This window comes from Mesocricetus auratus, unplaced genomic scaffold (genome assembly GCF_017639785.1).
Source record: "Mesocricetus auratus isolate SY011 unplaced genomic scaffold, BCM_Maur_2.0 Super-Scaffold_100018, whole genome shotgun sequence".
NCBI lineage: Eukaryota > Metazoa > Chordata > Mammalia > Rodentia > Cricetidae > Mesocricetus > Mesocricetus auratus.
The window spans coordinates 21,201,133-21,220,987 of record NW_024429199.1 but is presented as its reverse complement, the minus strand read 5'-3'; the positions used below and the strand labels follow the sequence as shown (position 1 = coordinate 21,220,987).

General features: G+C 39.5%; 1 pseudogene; it reads left to right on the top strand.

Moving 5' to 3' along the window:
• The first annotated feature begins 10,443 nt into the window (after positions 1–10,443).
• Positions 10,444–11,404, top strand: LOC121144494 (annotated as a pseudogene).
• Positions 11,405–19,855: the final 8,451 nt, after the last annotated feature.

The following is a 19,855-nucleotide window of genomic DNA, read 5'->3' as shown; positions in this document are numbered from 1 at the left end:
AGTAATAAATTGCCCTGTAAAATTAGGATTATCTGAAGTTCAGAAGTCTAAGCAACCCCCAAGACATAATCATCAACTCCTCCCTGGCACTTAGTGCTCCAGGCAAGCTCAGGTAAATTATTTAATCTTTGCTAATGGCCAATATTTTCCATCTGAAAAGGGCCCAGTGAGCATACCATGTCAGTAATGGATTTTGTACTAAGCAGCTTTATATCCACTTTGTTATAATGGATGGGAATCAACTACTCCCCACTTCTTGGTGTAAAAGCTGCTGCTGGTGTTTCACATAATTATTTTTGTGAGTGTGGTGTTCTGAGATGTATGAGTTTCCATTAGAACAAGTCCATCCTAAAAGATCACATGGTCCAGAGTAGAGAGAAAGCAGTGCTTTCTCTAATTGAAGTTTGACTACCTGAAGGACTTTTGAATATCATTTCCCTTGTTCCTCAAATAGAAAAAATACCTGATGCTGTTATGAGATAGGTTAATATGTATTAGATTTAGATTCTTCTGACTTGTTAAATGCTCAGTATATTTAATTGAATACACACCCACTCACCAAAGGTGTTTAATGGTATGGTAACAAAAGAAAAGAGAACTTTCTCTGATACCAAGAAGTAACTAGAAAAAAATGTCTATCTATAAAGGTCAGCAGTTTTACTCAGTACATTATAAGCATACAGCCTGATGAATGAGAAGAAATTTTTAATGGAAATATTAAATATTTAATTGGAAACAAATATTAGAATGGAAAAGCATGACCACTGGAATTTTAAGATAAAAATATTTATGTGTATGTGTGAGCCTGTATGTGTTTATGCCATTGTGTACAGGTGCCCATGGAAGCCAAAAGAGGAGGCCAGATTGTTGGAGCTAGAATTACAAAGTATTTTATAAGATGCCCAAAATGGGTCCTGTGGAAAAGCACCAAGTGCTCTTAACCACTGAGCTATCTCTCCAACTATTCAAGGGTAGTTCTAAGTAGATCAGGTACAAGGCTAAGAGAAAAATCATTAGGCAGACTGGATGAAATTAACTGTTTTTGCCACAAATGCCAACCATACTATCCTCAGACCTAAGAGGAGAAAATGAAAATGAAAGCACCAATGGAGAGAAAATTATTTTCTAGGCTTTTGACTGAACTGCCTTGATCAAACTGTTTAATAGGCCTAAACGCCCCTGGTCTATACCACTGGCAGCCATGGTTACATTTCAAAGCAGGGCACAGAAAAATAAAGTCAAATGAGAAAATGACCTTTCTGATTTTATCTTTAAAATAAAGATGTAAGTAGAGGGAACACAGGAGAAAGAAAACGGTAGTGGGGATATACACCTTAATAGATTGCGTTTGTTCCATTTCCCTTGATCCCTTGATACTTCTTCTTCTTCTTCTTCTTCTTCTTCTTCTTCTTCTTCTTCTTCTTCTTCTTCTTCTTCTTCTTCTTCTTCTTCTTCTTCTTCTTCTTCTTCTTCTTCTTCTTCTTCCTTCTTCTTCTTCTTTTGGTTGTTGTTGTTGTTTTTCACCATGTCTCATTGACTCTCATTCAGAGGGATTAGCAGCAGCAAATGTGACTAGCATTCAACAAACATGCAATTGAGAGGGCTACTTCCTTTCAGGTATATGCTTTATAATGTCAACACCATGCTGGTAGTTAGACATTTTATACATTCTTTTGGTCTGAGGACGCAAAAACACCCTTCACTCACAAAATATGGATTGCTTTAAAGCCCAATAGTAAGAATTTTCCAGTTCTTTCTTCTAGACAGATATGTACCTGTATGAACTAGACAACCTCCAGATGGCCAGCAACAACCCAAGTAGCTAAAAGAAATCCTGATAATGTATTTTGTGATGAGATTCTGTTCACAGAAAATAGAGAACTAACTGGGTAACACAGCTGTAGCAAACTGTTTTCCGCTGTCCATGGTCCTGAGTCAGGCCTTGGTTGGCGCCTGACCACTCAATCTGATCTGTCCTTGACATCATTGGATATAGAATAGCTGAGACCTCGGGATGTGTAGCAGAAGCCTGCTAAACTTCATTCTGCAAGCCAACAACATTCAAAAGTTGTTGGTTTGGCTTGCACATAAGAATTTGGAAAGTGTTGGGTTAGGATTCAATCCATTTTCCTTGCAGTTTACTTGCATATGTCATCCTTCATTTCCAGACATACAGACCAAATGCTACCACTTTTAGCTACATTGTATTTGGTACATTAGCATTGTGTGCCGGTCCACTGAGAGTATCCATCTTGAGTTAAATCCCAACATCTACTGACCTCATTCTTAAAGTTCTAATTGTTGTCATATGTTTTTGTAACCTGGCTTTGAGTATTTCATACTAATAAAAATAGCAGTGGTAGCTTCCCTAGTCTTGCATATATTCGATATTCACCAAATCTCTTGATCACATGTTAGCACCAATTATTGGAGCAAGGAAGAACAAGCTCATAACAGGAAACACAGGCAAGATATATCCTTCAACTTACTGTGAAAATAACTTAGTCTTCAGTTTCTACGGGATTAAATACAGCCACTTTCCATTAGTTTATACAACAAAACTCAACTTCTTTCACTCAACTTTCTTTCAACAGGGTTTTTTTCTGCTTGTGATTACGATTTAGAGTAAGAAAGATGTGGTCATTGTTGATAATTGCATTATATCTGTTTTATTAAATAATAAGATGATTTGGTGGTTTAAATTCCCAAATGCTTATAAATATCTGGCTGTCTTAATTCGGTGCACACATACAGCTGACTTTGTAAACAAGCAATCATTTATACTGATGTGTAGATCCTAATTAGGCCACAATGTTGGTAAAATAGAGTACAGTTTAAATTATACCATTAAGGATCTCTAGGAATACCCTTTTACACATCTCTTTTGGAACATGAGAAAATATTGACACACTCATTTTTCAAAACAAACTTTAAATCCAATGATATGTTCTCTTACAATAGCCTTTTCATAGACTTCGAGACTAGAGATCACTGCTCACTCTGTGACTGCTGGTCTAGAAACAAATACTGGTATGATAAATAGAGTTAATGTGGATTTGAGCAGACCAGATATCATTTTGGACACTTTATTTAGCTTTTAAGGCTATTGGCAAATGCTTGCAGAATGTCTATGTAAGGTCTTCCTTATCCCCTCAATACTTAATTTATGAATGAAGCTAATTGCCTGTTCAACATCACATAACAATGCTGCACCATGGCTTGAACACAAGTCTACTTACTTAGTGCTCAATGCTTACTTGACACTCATAAAATATGGATTGCTTTAAAGCCTAATAGTAAAAAAAGGTTAGTATATAAGTATAATCATTCCTCAAGTCTAACCACATCCCCATTCCAAAGGAAACCACCTTGTAGCAAAACAAAAATCAGTTTCGTTCATTAATCTAGAGTGTATTTACATCAAATATCTGGATTTTCCCTCATACATGCTGTGGTATAATGATTTGGACATTTTCATAAAGCAAATCATTTACATATACAAGTACATTATGAAGTATGCCTTAATAAGTACACATAATGCTGATATAAGGTAAGGGTCACTATGTTCTTTAAGGGCACAATGATCAGTCTTCATTGTCAATTTGATTGGATTAAGAAATTAGTAAAGAACACCTTTGTGTGTTTAGAGTGAGGTGTTTCCAGAGAGGATTAATAGAGGTGTAAAAACTCTTGATGAATATGGGCAGCATAATTCCATGGTCTGGTAACCTAAGCTGAATGTAAAAGCAACAAGGAAAAAATCAGCTAAGTGCCAGAATTCCAATACCTCTGCTTCCTGACTATGGATGTAACACCACAGGTAACAAGCTGCCTCCTCCTCCAATCACTGTGACTTCCCTGCCACGATGGACCATATGCCCTTAAACCATGATCCATAATAGACTCTTTCTCCCTTAGGTTACTTCTTGTAAGATACTGGATAACAATGGTGAAAGAAAGGAGTTATAGTCAAAGGCATAAGATCGCATGTCAAAGGCACACAAGATTGACTTTGGGATAAAATCAAGTAAAAAAAAAGTGGGAAGTTAACTGAATCCAAAAAGAAGAAATGTGTGTACAACTCCAGAAGAGAAAGCAGTGTGGTAAGTCCAAAGGCGTGACAGTAATGGTTGGAGTGCGTACTCCAGCCTGGAGTGGCTGCATGGAAAGGACACTGGAAAGGAAGGTGGGAACTTGCTCAGAGAAAGCTTCACCTTACATTTTGAGGAGTGTGGGATTTTTCTCGGAATAATCAGGGAATTGTCACAAAGAGCTCTGATAACAGTGAAGAAGATGGATGGAAGGGGTGAGGAACTCAGAAGCAGACAGAAAAAAATACCACTAGAATATTTTTGTAAAGAAAGACGACAACTTGACTTGGAGCTTTGGAAACAGGAATGAAGAGGAACGATACAAATGAGGAATAGTGAGCTTTCACTAATTAAGAAGAGGGTGAGAAAATGCCCAAGTTTCAGGTCAATCTCTTGATATTTATTTATTTATTTATCTATTTATTTATTTCTCTTCCTAAACAAACTCTACAAAATGTCAGGAGAATCATTGCATTGTAAATCATGTTGCTCCCTGTACAGTAGTTCCACAGGCACTGTGCTTATCTTTATGTTCAACTGAAACATACATAATTGATGGCTTAAAACCTGCAATCATGGTTCCCAAGACTGATGATGCTCTTTGCTCATCCACGTCCCAGCATTGACCTCCTGCCAAGATGCATCATCACTGTCGCTGAAGAACTTTGCACCAACTTTGTTGTCTCTCTCTGTGTGCAAGCTGCTATCACATTTAATTGTGACTTTCAGCGTCCTTCCATTATTTTCTATTGGGAGGTAATCACCACCTCTTCTACTTCTGCCAGAGCTAAAAGTAACACTTGGTATATTATGAAGGTATGATCTCACCTTGGAAAGTCACTTTGGGGAGGAGAAATTAAGGAAATAAGTGTCATGTTTGAATTGTATAAAAAGGTGTGTGTGTGTGTGTGTGAGAGAGAGAGAGAGACAGAGAGACAGAGAGACAGAGACAGAAAGTAAATGCAGCACAGTGGTGCTACATGCCTTTAATCCAAGCATGCAGAAGGCAGAAGCAGGAGGATCTCTATGAGTTCAAGACAAGCTTGATCTACAAAGTGAGTTCCAGGACAGCCAGGACAGTTATACAGAGAAACCCTGTGTCGAAAGAAAAAAAGCCCTCTCCCAAAAAAAAAGAGTGGGATGCACAAAATTACTGCTTATTCTAAGCAAAATGTGCTTTTCCTTGCTTGTCTACTCCAAACAAATATTTAATTTGGACAAGTCAGGATTTTAAAACTCACTAAGTGGTTAGGTGGTTGCTCAATTAACTCCTATGATTTACTTGGAGATGACCTGAGAAAAATTTCCCAGACTTTTATAGTTAATTTATATATAAAAACTTTATATAACTTTTAAAAAGCCTGACCTTAATAATATGGATGAATCTGCAAACCTCTTTGTTGAGGTCTAGTTTTCATACCCGAGAGTAATTAATATGTAAGCTGCCACGTGAGGAAAGCAGTCGATAATCCTATCTGGTTTAAACTGTGACAATGGCCAGTATGAAAGGATGTTCCTAAATAGTGGGACTCATATTTTGACAGCAACTAACAGCTTTCTAATTGGACTTAAGGCCAACTCAACAAATGGTAAATCTTGTGTGGTACTAGAAGCCTAACTACCTGGGGCTAGTGCGGTCATGGATCTTAGACAAGAACCTACTAAAAAGTATAGTTCCTAACTGAATTCTTTAAATTATCCTTACACCCACAAATAATTGTGACTCAAGACCTCATCAAAGAAGCTTCTTTACAGCCAATGGAGACCAATACAGAAAACAACAGTAGGTCCTAAGTTAGTGACCAACAGACCATGTGAAGTCCAACCACCCTGGTTACATCTACAACATGATTCCTGCAACTGAGGCTCAGGTGCAGTTTTGAAGAGGGGGAAAAAGATTATAAGACTAGAAAGTCTGCTATGATATTCATCCTGATACCTAAACAAAAATCTCAATAGATATACTAATGTGGAAGAAGGACATGTCATAGGTTTTCACTCCAGACAAAGAACTTCAAGCAAGCAATGACTGCTGGTAAAGAGACAATTAGTCTCTTTCAGAGATGAGTCCTCTAATTAGTTATCAGGACCAAGTGGTCTGCCTTGAAATCATATATACACAAAACACCTTAAATAGACTCAGCAGGTTATTACTTATATTATTTATACATTTGCATATATCTAGAAATAATAATCAAAAATATGCCATCAATTTTTTTTTACCAACAACTCTAGTGGAAGTGTCACACACCAGGTAGTCGACATTTTTGTTTGTTTGTTTTTTCTTTTTTTATTATTTATTTTTAAGTTTAAATTTAGATTAGAAGCAAGGTTGCTTCACAAATCAGTTCCAGGTCCCTCTCCCTTTCCCTCCCCTCCTCCCATGCCCTCCTCCCAACCCCCCCCCATTATCCCCCATTTCCCCAGGGAGGGTGAGGCCCTCCATGGGGGTGTCCATAGTCTGTCATTTCATCCAGGGCAGGGCCTAGACCCTCCCCCAAGAGTTCAGGGTGAGAGTGCATCTCACATTGTTGGATGGGAGTCCAAAATCCATGTGTATACTCAGGATGAGTACTGATCTACTGCCCAAGGCTCAATAGATTGCCTAGGCCTCCTCACTGACACCCCCATTCACGGGGTCTTGATCAGTCCCATGCTGGATTCCCAGACTGATCAATTTTAAAGAGAGTGTGGAGGAATCTAGGTGGGGCTGGAAGGAGGGGATATGGGAAGGGTTGGAGGGACAGTAGGGAGGGGAGGGAGTGAAGCAATTACATTTTAATTTCAAAACTTTTAATTGCAGCAATATGAATCAATAGGGGGTTAATAGAGTGAGGTATGCTAAAACATAGACATTTAGGAAAAAGTAGAGTCATGATGTTTAGCAACGGGCACATGTTCTCTAAAGAGGCATTGTCTAGGCAGTTTTATTGTGTGGTAATTATTAAGTGTCCCTGAACAAACCTAGATGGTTTGGTTACAGCACACACCTTCGTTATGTGGGCTCCTGGGCTCTTCCTAGGCTGCCTACCTCTACAGAAGTGCTACTGTGATGGGTACTCTAGGCCATGAAAAGACAGTGACAAACATTTGTGCATCTAAAACTATCTAAACGTTGGGGAAAGCACAATAAAGGTACAGTATAAAAGGTATTATTATGACTCTTTTTTTCTAGGGCACGTCACATGAGTGAGTCTTTCAGGAGCAGAGTGGCTCTGGGTAAGCCAGCCGGTGAGCAGAGCAAAGGTGGAGGTACAGGGCTAGCTGGATGTTGTAGAGGCTGTCACCACACATCCAGACCACACCAAACGTACTAAAGTAAGTTCTCCTTTCACTAGTACATGAGCTGTGGTTTATGGCAGCTCCTCTGTGAAACTGACATTTCTAACTTTTGGACTCTTCTGTAACAGCTTGAAATACAGGTGCATTGCTAGGTGCATGAAGATGCCTTCCTTAAGTCTTTATTCATGCTGATTTTTTTAAGGTTTATTTTTATTTTTGAACTTTTTGGTTAAAAACCAAGACACGAACACACACATTGTCTAGACTTCCATGTGTCTGGAGGATCCTAATGATGTCCTCCATCCCACAGTCTGCCTCCCTGGAAGGTCTTCTGGGGCAGAGGCACAGGGAGCTAACGCCGAGGGTCCCTCCCTGCAGGACCTACTTTTCAGGAGCAGGTCCATGTTGGTGTGCTTGCCTCTCTTCATTACACCTTTCCCTGTAAGCAGGTATTTTTTACCTTTATTAATGCAACTCTTTCAATGTCAAGGTTCACAGTCGCTCCTCTCAATTTGTAATTACTGTGCCTCTATGCGCGTGTGTTTGTGTGCTCGTACGCGCAGGTGCAAGCACGCACACCACAACACGAGTGTGGGGGGCAGAGGACAACTTGAAGGAGTTGCTTGTCTCCTTCCATTGAGAATTCTGTGGATCCAATACAGGTCATCACAGCAAACTTCTTCCTTCTGAGCCACTTCATCAGCTCAGACATTGTCAGACTTTGTAAAGAACTTGTTGAATTCCATACAAGTTTCAGCTAAGCCATTTACTGTGGGGTTTCTTGGGATCTCTTCTTTTTCCTCTGCAGCCCCTTCCATTTATTTTGTCTGTCCTTCATCTATGGGGTCACTAGGTGGGTAGGAATTGCTGGCTCTGTTATAATCCTGTGGGGTTGCCTGACACACAGCCTTGCAGAGGGCTATCCTTTTGTTTACAGTTTCAGGTTTGGTATTCAGTGAACAGAGAAATGAATTGCCTTTTCAATCATTCCACATCTGCTACTTAGACCCGAAGCAGGGGTATGGCTGCCTAACAGGATGAAAATCCTGGGTTTGATATCTAGCACTGAGAAAGAAAGAGGAAGGAAAGAAAGAAAAGACAAGGGAGGAAGGGGGCAAGGAAGGAGACGGAAAAATGGGATGGAGAGAGGAAAAGAGAGAAAGTGTTCATTAGACTGTTTTCACCCAGAGTTTCATTTTGTGTTTTATATAAATGCTCATCCATTTAGGGGCAAAAAGTTGAGATACATACATATAAAACAGTAGATTTCAGTATTGACTGTATAAACAAAAATATCATAGTAAACTTCCGATGGGCAGATGTCAATGGAGAGAACTTAGGTGAAAAAAAAAGGCTAAAGAGCATCTTGTATGATGTGATCCCTTCGTTTAAAAAAGTGTGTGTGTGTGTGTGTGTGTATGTGTAAAGACATATCAAAAGATACACAAAACTATCAAAGGGAGGCTGTGATCAAGAAATAGAAGCAGAAGGAGAGAAGTCTTCTGTGTCTGGGTTTGTGCATGTGCTGTGTGGGGGTGCACATGCATGCAGTAGAGGGCAGAGGACAGCTTCAAGTGTCATTCTTTTAATGCCATCCGCGGATTTTGAGACAGAGTCTCTCCCTGTAGGTCCTCGTCTCACACATTAGCTAGGCTGGCTGGCCAGACAGTCTCCAGGGACCTGCCTGTCTCTGCTTTCCCAGCATGGGATCACAAGTGTGTCCTCCTGTTTTTTAACGTGGACTCTCAGGGTCAAACTCAGCCCCTCATGCTTGCGGAAAAGCAATTTGCTAACCGAGCTATTGCCTCAACCCATAACTTTTATTTTACATGTTTTATAGTTTTTATTTTACATATTTTATAGTGGTATTCTCTCTTTTATAATTAAAAGCAACAACCAACATGAGTCTTTTTCCTCCTGTCACCAGTGCAACAAATGGGAAGGGTCTTAGAGATAAATGATGAGTTTTAGAAGTTTACCTCCAAGGTAGGCATAGCAGCTCATGCCTGTCATTCCAGCTCTGGAGCAAGTGAGGCAGGAGGATTACTGTGAGTTCAATGCCCCATCTGGGCTTGTTGCAGAAATCAGGCCTTTGAGAAATTAAGCACCACTCAGAGAGTTGGAGAATGCAGGTTCGTTATGCCCGTGGACCTAGCCGTGAATACTTCAGGAACTGTGCTTGGATCTGCGGTTTCTTACATCACTTTCAGGCTGAAACTTTAGTCATCTCTGTTATTTTGTGAGTTTGCATTCTAGCTTGCAAAACTGAGGAACACAGAAGGAAATTTCTGGAGTATGTATGTTTACAGAATGGAGGAGATAAGGTTAAAATGTCTGTTTTGCAAGTGTTTGTTTGTACAAATAGAAGGGGTTTTCGTAGACACAAGGAGTAAGTTGGCTTACAGAAGTAGAGTGTAGCACGTGTGATTCTTGGCTATAGATGCAGCAAAAACATTAACTCAATCAAATCATCCTCATCGGGCTTCATAGAGAGTTCCAGAACAGCATGACCTACAGAGTGAGAACCTGTCTCAAACACAAACAGAAAGGAAACCAGAAGCTAACTTCCAAACTGTCAGAACACTTTACAAGTCTGGCATGAATACGCAAGTGCAAATTTAGAACTACCTTTCGTCTGAGGATTTATCAGCTAAAAAGCAAAATTGAATTCATGCTGGGGTATGTAGGCTAAACTGAAGCCTTCCTAAAATTTCTCTAATTTCTATACATGTAAAAGCATTTTAAAATTTTTTCTGGAAAGTGCAATCAACCCACAGTTTCATTGTGCTTCCTTCTCTCCCCCCTTGACTGAAAATAGATTTTTTTCTCACATAATATTTCTTGATTATGGTTTCCCCTCCCTCTTTTTCTCAGGTTCTCCTTATCTTCCCTCTCATTTGTTCCTGTCCCTTTATGTCTCTCATTAAAAAGCAAACAGGCTTCTAATGGATAGAAATGTAATAATATAACGTGAATTAAAAATAACACACTACCCCAGAGTCCAGGAGTCAAAGCTGGTTGTCAGCCCAGTCCTGTCCCGCGCTCCTCTGCCTTTTCTCTTTCTTTCAACATGACACATGCCGCTGTGTCCTTTGCCAAGGACTTCTTGGCAGGTGGAGTGGCTGCGGCCATCTCCAAAACAGCGGTAGCGCCCATCGAGCGGGTCAAGCTGCCGCTGCAGGTGCAGCATGCCAGCAAGCAAATCACGGCAGATAAGCCACGAGGGCATTATAGACTGCGTGGTTCGTATCCCCAAGGAACAGGGAGTCCTGTCCTTCTGGCGTGGTAACCTGGCCAATGTCATCAGATACTTCCCCACCCAGGCTCTCAACTTTGCCTTCAAAGATAAATACAAGCAGATCTTTTTGGGTGGTGTGGACAAGAGGACCCAGTTTTGGCGCTACTTTACGGGGAACCTGGCATCAGATGGTGCCGCTGGGGCCACATCCTTGTGCTTTGTGTATCCTCTTGATTTTGCCCATACCCGTCTAGCAGCTGATGTGGGCAAAGCTGGAGCTGAAAGGGAAATCAAAGGACTTGGTGACTGCCTGGTTTTAAGATCTACAAATCATATGGGATTAGGGGCCCGTACCAAGGCTTTAATGTGTCATTACAGGGCATTATCATCTACCTAGCTTCCTACTTTGGTATCTATGACACTGCAAAGGGGATGCTTCCAGATCCCAAGAATACCCATATCTTCATCAGCTGGATGATTGCACAGTCCGTCACTGCTGTTGGGGCCTGACTTCCTATCCCTTTGACACGGTTCGTTGTATGATGATGCAGTCTGAACGCAAAGGAACTGATATCATGTATTCAGGCACAATTGACTGCTGGAGGAAGATTGCTTGTGATGAAGGAAGCAAGGCTTTTTTCAAGGGTGCATGGTCCAACATTCTCAGGGGCATGGGTGGTGCCTTTGTGCTTGTCTTGTACGATGAGATCAAGAAGTACACATAATTATGTCTTAGGTGTCTCCCCAAGAGCAGGCCTGCTGTATAATACACCATATCTTGAACATTCTGGACAGATTCTCTGGGCTTGTCTGTTTTATCAATGGCAACTATTTACCAATTAAAAAGTGAGAAACAATAATATTCATCTGACCAGTTTTCTCTTAAAGCCATTTACATAATGACAATAATGATGGGACTCAATTATATTTTGTATTTCAGTCACTCCTGAAGAAATAAAAATATCGAAGACAAAAAAATAACACACTAGAATAAGACAAAACAGAAGGAAATGAACTCAAGAAAAGGCACAAGAAATAGATACCAACACAGAAACCCATGAAACTCTCATGAATTGCATAGAAACCTATACTGGAAGCCAAAACATGTGGTGGAAAAAACCCATGCATAGGGTTACATACTGCCCCCACTGTGTGAGTCCATATGTGTATTGATCATGTTGATGTAGAAGGCTTTGGATTCTTGGTATCCTTTATCGCCCCTGGCTCTTAAAACTCTGTCTCTACTTCCATGAGGTACCCTGACCCCTGAGATGAGGAATTTGATGGAGACATACCATTTAAGACTGAATGTTGCAGTGTCACTCATTCTCTGCATAATGTCTGGTTGTGGGTCTCTGTATTTGTTCAGATTGGCTGCAGGAGGAAGCTTCTCTGATGATGGCTGAGCAAATCACTGATGTATGAGTATAGCAGAATATCTTTACTAGTCATTTTATTTCTATGTATTCTATGTATTCAGTTGCTTAGGTTATCCAGTTAGGCAGTGTCATGTGTGGGTTCCACCTCATGGAGTGGGTCTTAAGGTAAAATCAGGTGTTGGTTAATTACTCCTACAAGTTTTCTGTCACCATTGCACTAGCATATCTTACAGGTAGAACAAGGAGTTTGTAGCTAGGTTAGTTCTTACATTTCTCTTTTAATAGTGTGCACAGTAACTTCCTGTACCAAAAATTCTACAACAGAGGGATGAAGTCTTAATGTAGGCAACACATTGACTTCCCATATTCAGTGAGTTGTGTTGGTGTTGTCTTCAACAAACTTGCCATCAGTTTCTGGAGTGCAACGATAGTCTTGGCAACAGCTTGGGTCATGTGAGGGTTCCCATTGGATCCCTTTACCCAGCTACTCAATTAGATGTATCCCAATCCTGGTATTGGAAGCTTCATTTGGTGACAAGAGACGTCCCCATTATTTGGTAATTTCATTTAGAGTGCCTTCGTATGTGTACATATATTTAGGAAGTTTCTACTCTATTAGGTTTCTATACTACCACTCTAATGGTCCTTAATTTTATCTGTCTCTCCTCACATTTTCTCCTTCATGTCCCTATCTTTTCCCCCTCCCTACTTGATCCTCCCATTTTAGTCACCAGTCATCATAACTAGATATTCTATTTCTCTTTCTTGGGGAGATCTATCTAATCCCCTGTCCCTTACTCTGTACCTAATCTGTGATTCTGTGGTTCTGTTGATTATAGCTTGGTTATCAGTGACTTAACAGCTAATATCCACATCTAAGTGAATACATACCATATTTTCCTTTTGGGTATGGATTATCTCACTCAAGAAGATTTTATCTTTAGTTCCATCCACTTAAAGTGAATTTTGTTTTTTAATGGTTGAACAATATTCTACTGTGTGAATGTACCACATTTTGTATATCTATTCATCTGTTGAAGGGTGTCTAGGTTGTTTCTAATCCCTGGCTATTTTGAATAAAGTAGCAGTGAACTTGGTTGAGCCTGTCTCTGTAATAGTGTCCTTTGGGTTTATTCTTAGGAGTAGTATAGCTTTATCTTGAGATAGATTGATTCCCAGCTTCCTGAGGAACTGCTACACTGATTTCCATAGTGGTTATATGAGTCTGTACTTCCACTAGCGATGGATAAGTGTTCCCTTTACTCCACAGCCTCACCAGCATGAGCTGTTATTTGTTTTATTGATCGTAGTCATTCTGAGAGGTGCAAGATGAAGTCTCAAAATAGTTTTGATTTGCATTTCACCAATTGCTTAGGATGTTGAACATTCCTTTAAGTGTTTCTCAGCCATTTGACTTTCCCCTTTGAGAATTCTCTGTATAGACCTATACCCCATTTCTTAAAATTGAATTGTTTTCTTGATATATAGTTTGTTGAGCTCTTAATATGCATTAGATATTAACCCTCTATCAGATGTGTTGTTGGTAAAAAAAATTTCCTGTTCTGTAAGCTGACACTTTGCTGGAGTGATAGTGTCCTTTGCTGTATAGAACCTTCTCAATTTCTTGAGGTCCCATTTATGAATTCTTGATTTTAGTGTCTTTGCTAACAGTGGTCTCTACAGAACATCTTTTCTTGTACCATTGAGTAAAAAAAATCATTATTTACCTTCTGGCCAATCAGGATCAGTGTATCTGTTTTGATTTGTGGTCTTCGATCCATTTGAAATTGAGTTTTGTGCAAATAGTTTTATGGATCTATTTGAATCCTTCTACATGTAGACATCCAGTTTAACCAAGCCTACTTTTGATGATGCTGTCTTTTTCCAGTATGTATTTCTGACTTGTTTATAAAAGTCAGGTATTCATAGGTGTGTGAATTTATGTCTTGATCTTCTTTTCAATTCCATTTATCAATGTGTTGGTATACCCTGAATACCCTGCTGGTTTTATTATTATAGCTGTGTAGTACAACTTGAAATTGGGGATGGTGATACCTCCAGTATTTCTTTTATTATTCAGGATTGGTTTAGCTATCCTGAGTTTTTTTATGTTTCTCTATAAAGATTAAATCTGTCCTTTCAAGACCTGTGAATAATCATGTTGGAATTTTAATGGAGATTGTGTTGAATCTATAGATTACTTTTGGTAGGATGGCCATTTTTGTTATATTAATTGTGCCTATCAGTGAGTATGGGAGATCTTTCTATCTTCTGATATCTTCTTCAATTTCTTTCTTAAATGTTTTAAAATGTTTATCATGTAAGTCTTTCACTTGCCCAGTTATAGCTATCAAAAGATATTTTATATTATTTGAGACTATTGTAAAAGATGTTTCCATACTTTCTTTTTCAGTTCCTTTGTTCTTTGTATATAGCAGGGCTACTGATTTTTTAAAGTTTATTTTGTATTTTGTATTCAGTCACTCCCCTGAAAGTGTTTATCAACTGTAGGAGATGCCTGTGCAATTTTTAGGATTACTTATGCATACTGTCATATCATCTGTAAATAAAGATACTTTTACTTCTTCCTTTTAAATATATATACCCTTGATCTCCTTCAGTTGCCTTGTAGCTCTAGCTAAGACCTCAAGTTCTGTATTGAATAGGTGTATGGAGAGACTAGACAACCTTGTCTTGTTCCTGATTTTAGTAGCATTGGTTTTGGTTTCTCTCCATTTAAGCTGATATTGGCTATTGGCTATGGGCTTGCTGTAAACTACCCTTATTATGTGACTTTTCAAAGGCATTTTCTGCATGTAATGAGATTATTACATGGTTTCTGACTTTCATTCTGTTCATATGATGAATTACATTTACTGATTTATGTATATTGAACCATTCCTGCATCTCTAGGATGAAACCTACTTGATCATGGTCACGGTGGATGAGCTTTTTGATATGTTCTCAGATTTGGTTTGCAAGTATTTTATGAAAAATTTGCATCTATGTTCATATGGGAAATTGATCTTAAATTCTTCTAACATTTTTGGTCTTTATGTGGTTTGGATATCAGGGTAAGTGAAGTCTCATAAAATGAATTGAGAAATGTTAAGAGAAGCTTTTTCCTTGCTAGCCGCTTTGGTTTATCCCCCGCCAGCCGCCTGGGCTCTGCTGCATTGTAGTCCCCAAATAAACACACAAGACTCTGTGCTAATTATGAAGCTGTTTGCCTTGCTTGTTTCTTACTGGCTAGCTCTGACTAAAGTATTTACCCCATAATTGTTAATCTATGTATTTCTCTTACCGGAGACATTCCGGGCTTCCTACCCCATGGCGGTTACATCTTGAATTCCTGTGTTTCTCCTTTCCAGAATCCTCCTGGACTCCTAGTCCCACCTATCTAGATTCTTATTGGCTCAACAGTACTTTATTGACAAATAACAGGACTTCCCCAACAGAGAAATATTCCTATTTCTATTTTATGGAGTAATTTGAGGGGTTCATTTGGTTTATAACTGCAGTCAGTACCAGGATTTTTGTTTAGTTTTTGTCTAGATGACATGTTTATTGATAGATGTAGGGTACTGGAATCTCTGATTATAGTGTGTGAGGGTCAATATGTGATCAAAGCTGTAATAATGTTTCCTTTGCAAACTTGGGTGTCCTTATGCTTGGTGCATATATGTTAAGAATTGCAATGTTCTCCTGGTTTTTCCTTTATAATGTCCTTTCCTGTCTCCTCTGATTCATTTGGTTTGAAATCTCTTGTCGGATAATAAAATGGCTACACTGGCATGCTTCTTATGTTTATTTGCATGGAATGCCTTTTCCATCGGTTTTTGCCCAGTGGTGATGTCTACCTTTGATACTAATATGTGTCTCTTGGATGAAGCAAGGATTGACCCTCTTTTCACATTTGTTCTATTTGTATTTTCATTTTTATTGGGAACTTGAGACCATTGATATTGAGGAATATCAACAAACAGTGTCTGTTCATTTCTGCTTTTGTTGTTGTTGTTGCTGCTGCTGCTGTGGTGGTAGTTGTAGCACAAATAATAAAAACCCAGAGATAGATATTGTGATTCAAGTTAAGATCATAAAAGCAAAGCAGCCAGCCACTAGCTCTTACCTCTACCTCAGACTGAAAGGGTGGATCTTGGCTCCACGAATCATCCTCAGTGTGGCTGGAGACTAATTGCCACTGACAAGTGGAGTATTATTCTAACAGGTCTGTCTTTATATAGCACTTGGTCTTTTCCCCTGGTAGCTTTTAATATTCTTTCTTCTGTATATTTAGCATTTTGACTATTCAGTGTTGAGGGAATCTCTCGTCTAGTACACGATAGCCATCATTCTCTTGTATGTTTCTTGTGCCTTGATAGACATCTCCTTCCTTAGGTTAGGAAAACTTTCTTCTACAATTTGTGAAAATAGCTTCTGTACCCTTAACCTGGGGTTCTTCTCCTTCATTTATTCCTATTATTCTATTCCTATTCCTATTATTGTTTTGTGCCAGGAGCTTTTTGTTTGTTTAGTTTTTAGATTTACATTTTCTTTGACAAAGGTATTCGTTTCTTCTACAGTGTCTTCAGTGTCTATCAGTGATGCTTGCCTCTGAGGATCCTGTTCTGGTTTCTAACTTTTTCATTTCCAGAGTTCCCTTAGTTTGATTTTCTTTATTGATTCTAGTTTTACTTTCAGCTCATGAAATTGTTTCATCCTTTCCCTTCCATCACTTTTATTTTCACAGATTTCTTGTGGGATTTATTTATTTCCTCTTTAAGGACATCAATCATATTCATAAAGGCTATTTTAAGGACTTTGTCCTGTGTTTCAGCTGTCACAATTCTCAGGGCCCATTATAGTAGCGTTTATGGGCTCTAGTGCAGGCATATCATCATGGTTGTCAGTGATTGTGTTTTTAATTCTGGTGTCTAGGCTTCTGGATTTGAGCGACTGTAATTCTAGGTGCTGATATCTGGTCTTGGTGGGTGTTTTGTTCTGTGGTTTCTGTTGTCCTCCCTGGTTCTTTAGAAGGGCGTGGTGGTTGTGTGCTGCCTGATAGGCAATTCTTCTGGAATATTGCTAAATGTGGCCACTGAGGGTTTGGGGTACAATACATTTCTAGTTACTTGGAACCTGGCACTTAGGAATGGGGATAGACTGGGGGTGGGGGATGTAAGGGAAGTTCACAGGAGGGTGGAAGGCAGGGTGTTCCACAAGAACCTTCCTAGTTCCCAGGAATTGGGATGGAGAGTGAGGAGAAGCCACAAGTCATCTCTTACAGGGTGAGACTGGGGTTAGGAAGAAAAATGAAGATCTGCAGCTCCCCTATCTGCTTTGCTGGTCTACTTGCTTCTGTGGTAGGCTTGGTTTGGGGGGTTCCCATGGAATGCCTGTTAGTGTTTGGGGCTGGGATAACAGGGTAAGTAGCAAGGAAGGTTGGAGGAGAAGGTCTTATGCTTCTCTGGAGATGGGGTCGGGGAGGCGGGGAGACCATGTCTGCTACAGAGTTGGAGGTCAGACAGAGGGATTAGATTTAGAGGAGAGGAAGGAGAGGTGAGGTTCCTCAATTAGGCTACCTGCTTCCCTAGCTGGAGTGGCCTAAGGGCTCCTAGGGAATGCCTGCTGGAGTTGAGTGCCAGCATATAGCGATGAATGGGGGGAAGGAAGGTTGGAGGCAAAGATCTGTGCGATCCATTGGAGATGGCGGGAAGGGATGGAGGCTGCAGCAGGTGGTCTGCTGCTGAGGTGAGGGTGAGACTGGGGGATTGCAATTGGAGGAGAACACCTGCAGTTAGCCTACCTGCTTTCCTGGGCTTGCCCTGAGGGCTCCAAGGGAAAGCATTTATTTCTTTTGGTGACAAGAGAGAAAAATTGAGGTCAAGATGTGTGAAAAGGCAAAGTGATGATTGTTTAATTTTCAAAAGTATTCTGCTTTGAATAGTTATGTCATGCCTCTGTGGCAAGAGAAAAGTAAATTTGATTAGCAACCTACAATTTTTTTATAAGTGAGAAGTTTTATTAGAAAGGAGAGGGAGGGGGAAGGAAAGAGAAAAGAGGTAAAAAGGCACAGAGACAGAGAGGACAGAGAGAAGAGGGAGACAGGAAAAGTCCTGTCTGCCCCCAGGAACAGCGGGAAAGACAGCAGTGGAAGTGATGCAACCTACAGTTTTTAAGTGAGCAGATGTAAAAGGGAAAGTTATTGACATTAGAAAAATTAACCCTAGTTAACCAGTATTAGAAATAAATTAATATTTCCCTCTCTATTGATAAGATAATGCCTAGTTCTCAATTGTCTTTTGTCTCCTCCTTCATTATTGCACATAACTAACATTCAAGGGGGAAAAATGAGGCATATGCTTTCACAAATTTTATCCAAACATGCTCGTGACAAGGCTATTTTCACAATGCTTAGACACCGTGACATATATATATATATATATATATATATATATATATAAGCATGCATTTCCCTTACTGAGGGATCAATTCTCAGGAAAGTATCTGGAATTCTCATTGTAGGGGCTGGAGAGACAGCACAGTGGCTATGAGTGTCTGCTGCGCAGTTGTGGGGACCAGAAAGACCAGAGATCAGATTTGAGCACTCACATAATAAGCAAGGTGTGACCGCAGTTCCCAGATTGTTGGGCTTTGCTGCATTCTGGTCTAGACAACAAGAGCCTCTGGTCAGTTTGAGTCCTTGTTTCAAATGAACAGAAAGTTATAGAGAAGGAGTCTTCTGGCCTCCACATACATGAGCACACATGTGTCTATGCACACTCCCATGCCCAAGAGAGGGTGAATGTACATGTAAACATTCACACACATAGATAAAGAAATATTTTTGAAATTACCTTTTTAACATGTAAATGACATTTTTTTAAATTGGAGATTTCCTGGAATCTAATATATAATATTTATGCAAACTAGCACAATAATACTTCTCTTTCATCTTACTCCATACTACTTTATACAAAAAAATGTTCTACTCTGGTTTGCATAAGTGTATCCTAAAGGCTATGGTTAAAGGCTTGGTGATACACTGAGAAGGCCAAGTTTCATGGAAGTTAAATCTTTGAGGATATACTTTGAAGGGGATATTAGGATCCTGGCCTTTTCCGTTTCTTTCTTTCATTTCCTGGTCACTGTGAGCTGAACAGAGCTTTTTTTTGTGCCAAGCTCTTGACATGCTGTCCATGGACCAAAAGCACTGAGACCTGGACTATGGTTGCAACTTCAGAAATCAAATCAAAATAAACACGCCCTTTTAGTTGAGTACTTCCAGGTATGTTGCCTGAGTAATGTAAAGTTAACATGTGTCGTCTTTGGAGAAATGGTCCTAATGGGAAAAAAATGTTTTTCCATGGGCTTATGCAACCTAAAAATGGATGTCAGATGAACTCCAGTCTCGGGGATCTTATTGTATGATTGAAGGAAGATTTTCTTAATTAAAGACATAGCTTATCATACAATTTTAAAAATCATGTGCCTATCTATAGCTAAAACAGAAACTGTCCGAGGAACTCTGAAAGCGCATCTGAAGGTTTGATCTAGGCCTTCAAAACAATTGTAGCTACAAAGATGAAAGTCCACTTTTTTCAGTACAGAAAGGCTTGATCAAAAGTGTCTGTTAATCATTTGAAGGATGGAAAGCTCATCCGTCCCCAAGATGAATCACTTGGGTTGAAAGCATGTGAAATGTGAACAGTTTATCATAAGTCAGTGAATTCTGGATTGTTTTTCTTATTTCTTCCCTATGGCTGCAACGGATGAGCTGCACCTCATCCATTTAGCTACTAAATCCAGAGAAGGACAAAGCATTAAGAATATAATGGCTACCCTTCATGGATAAAAGAAGAAAA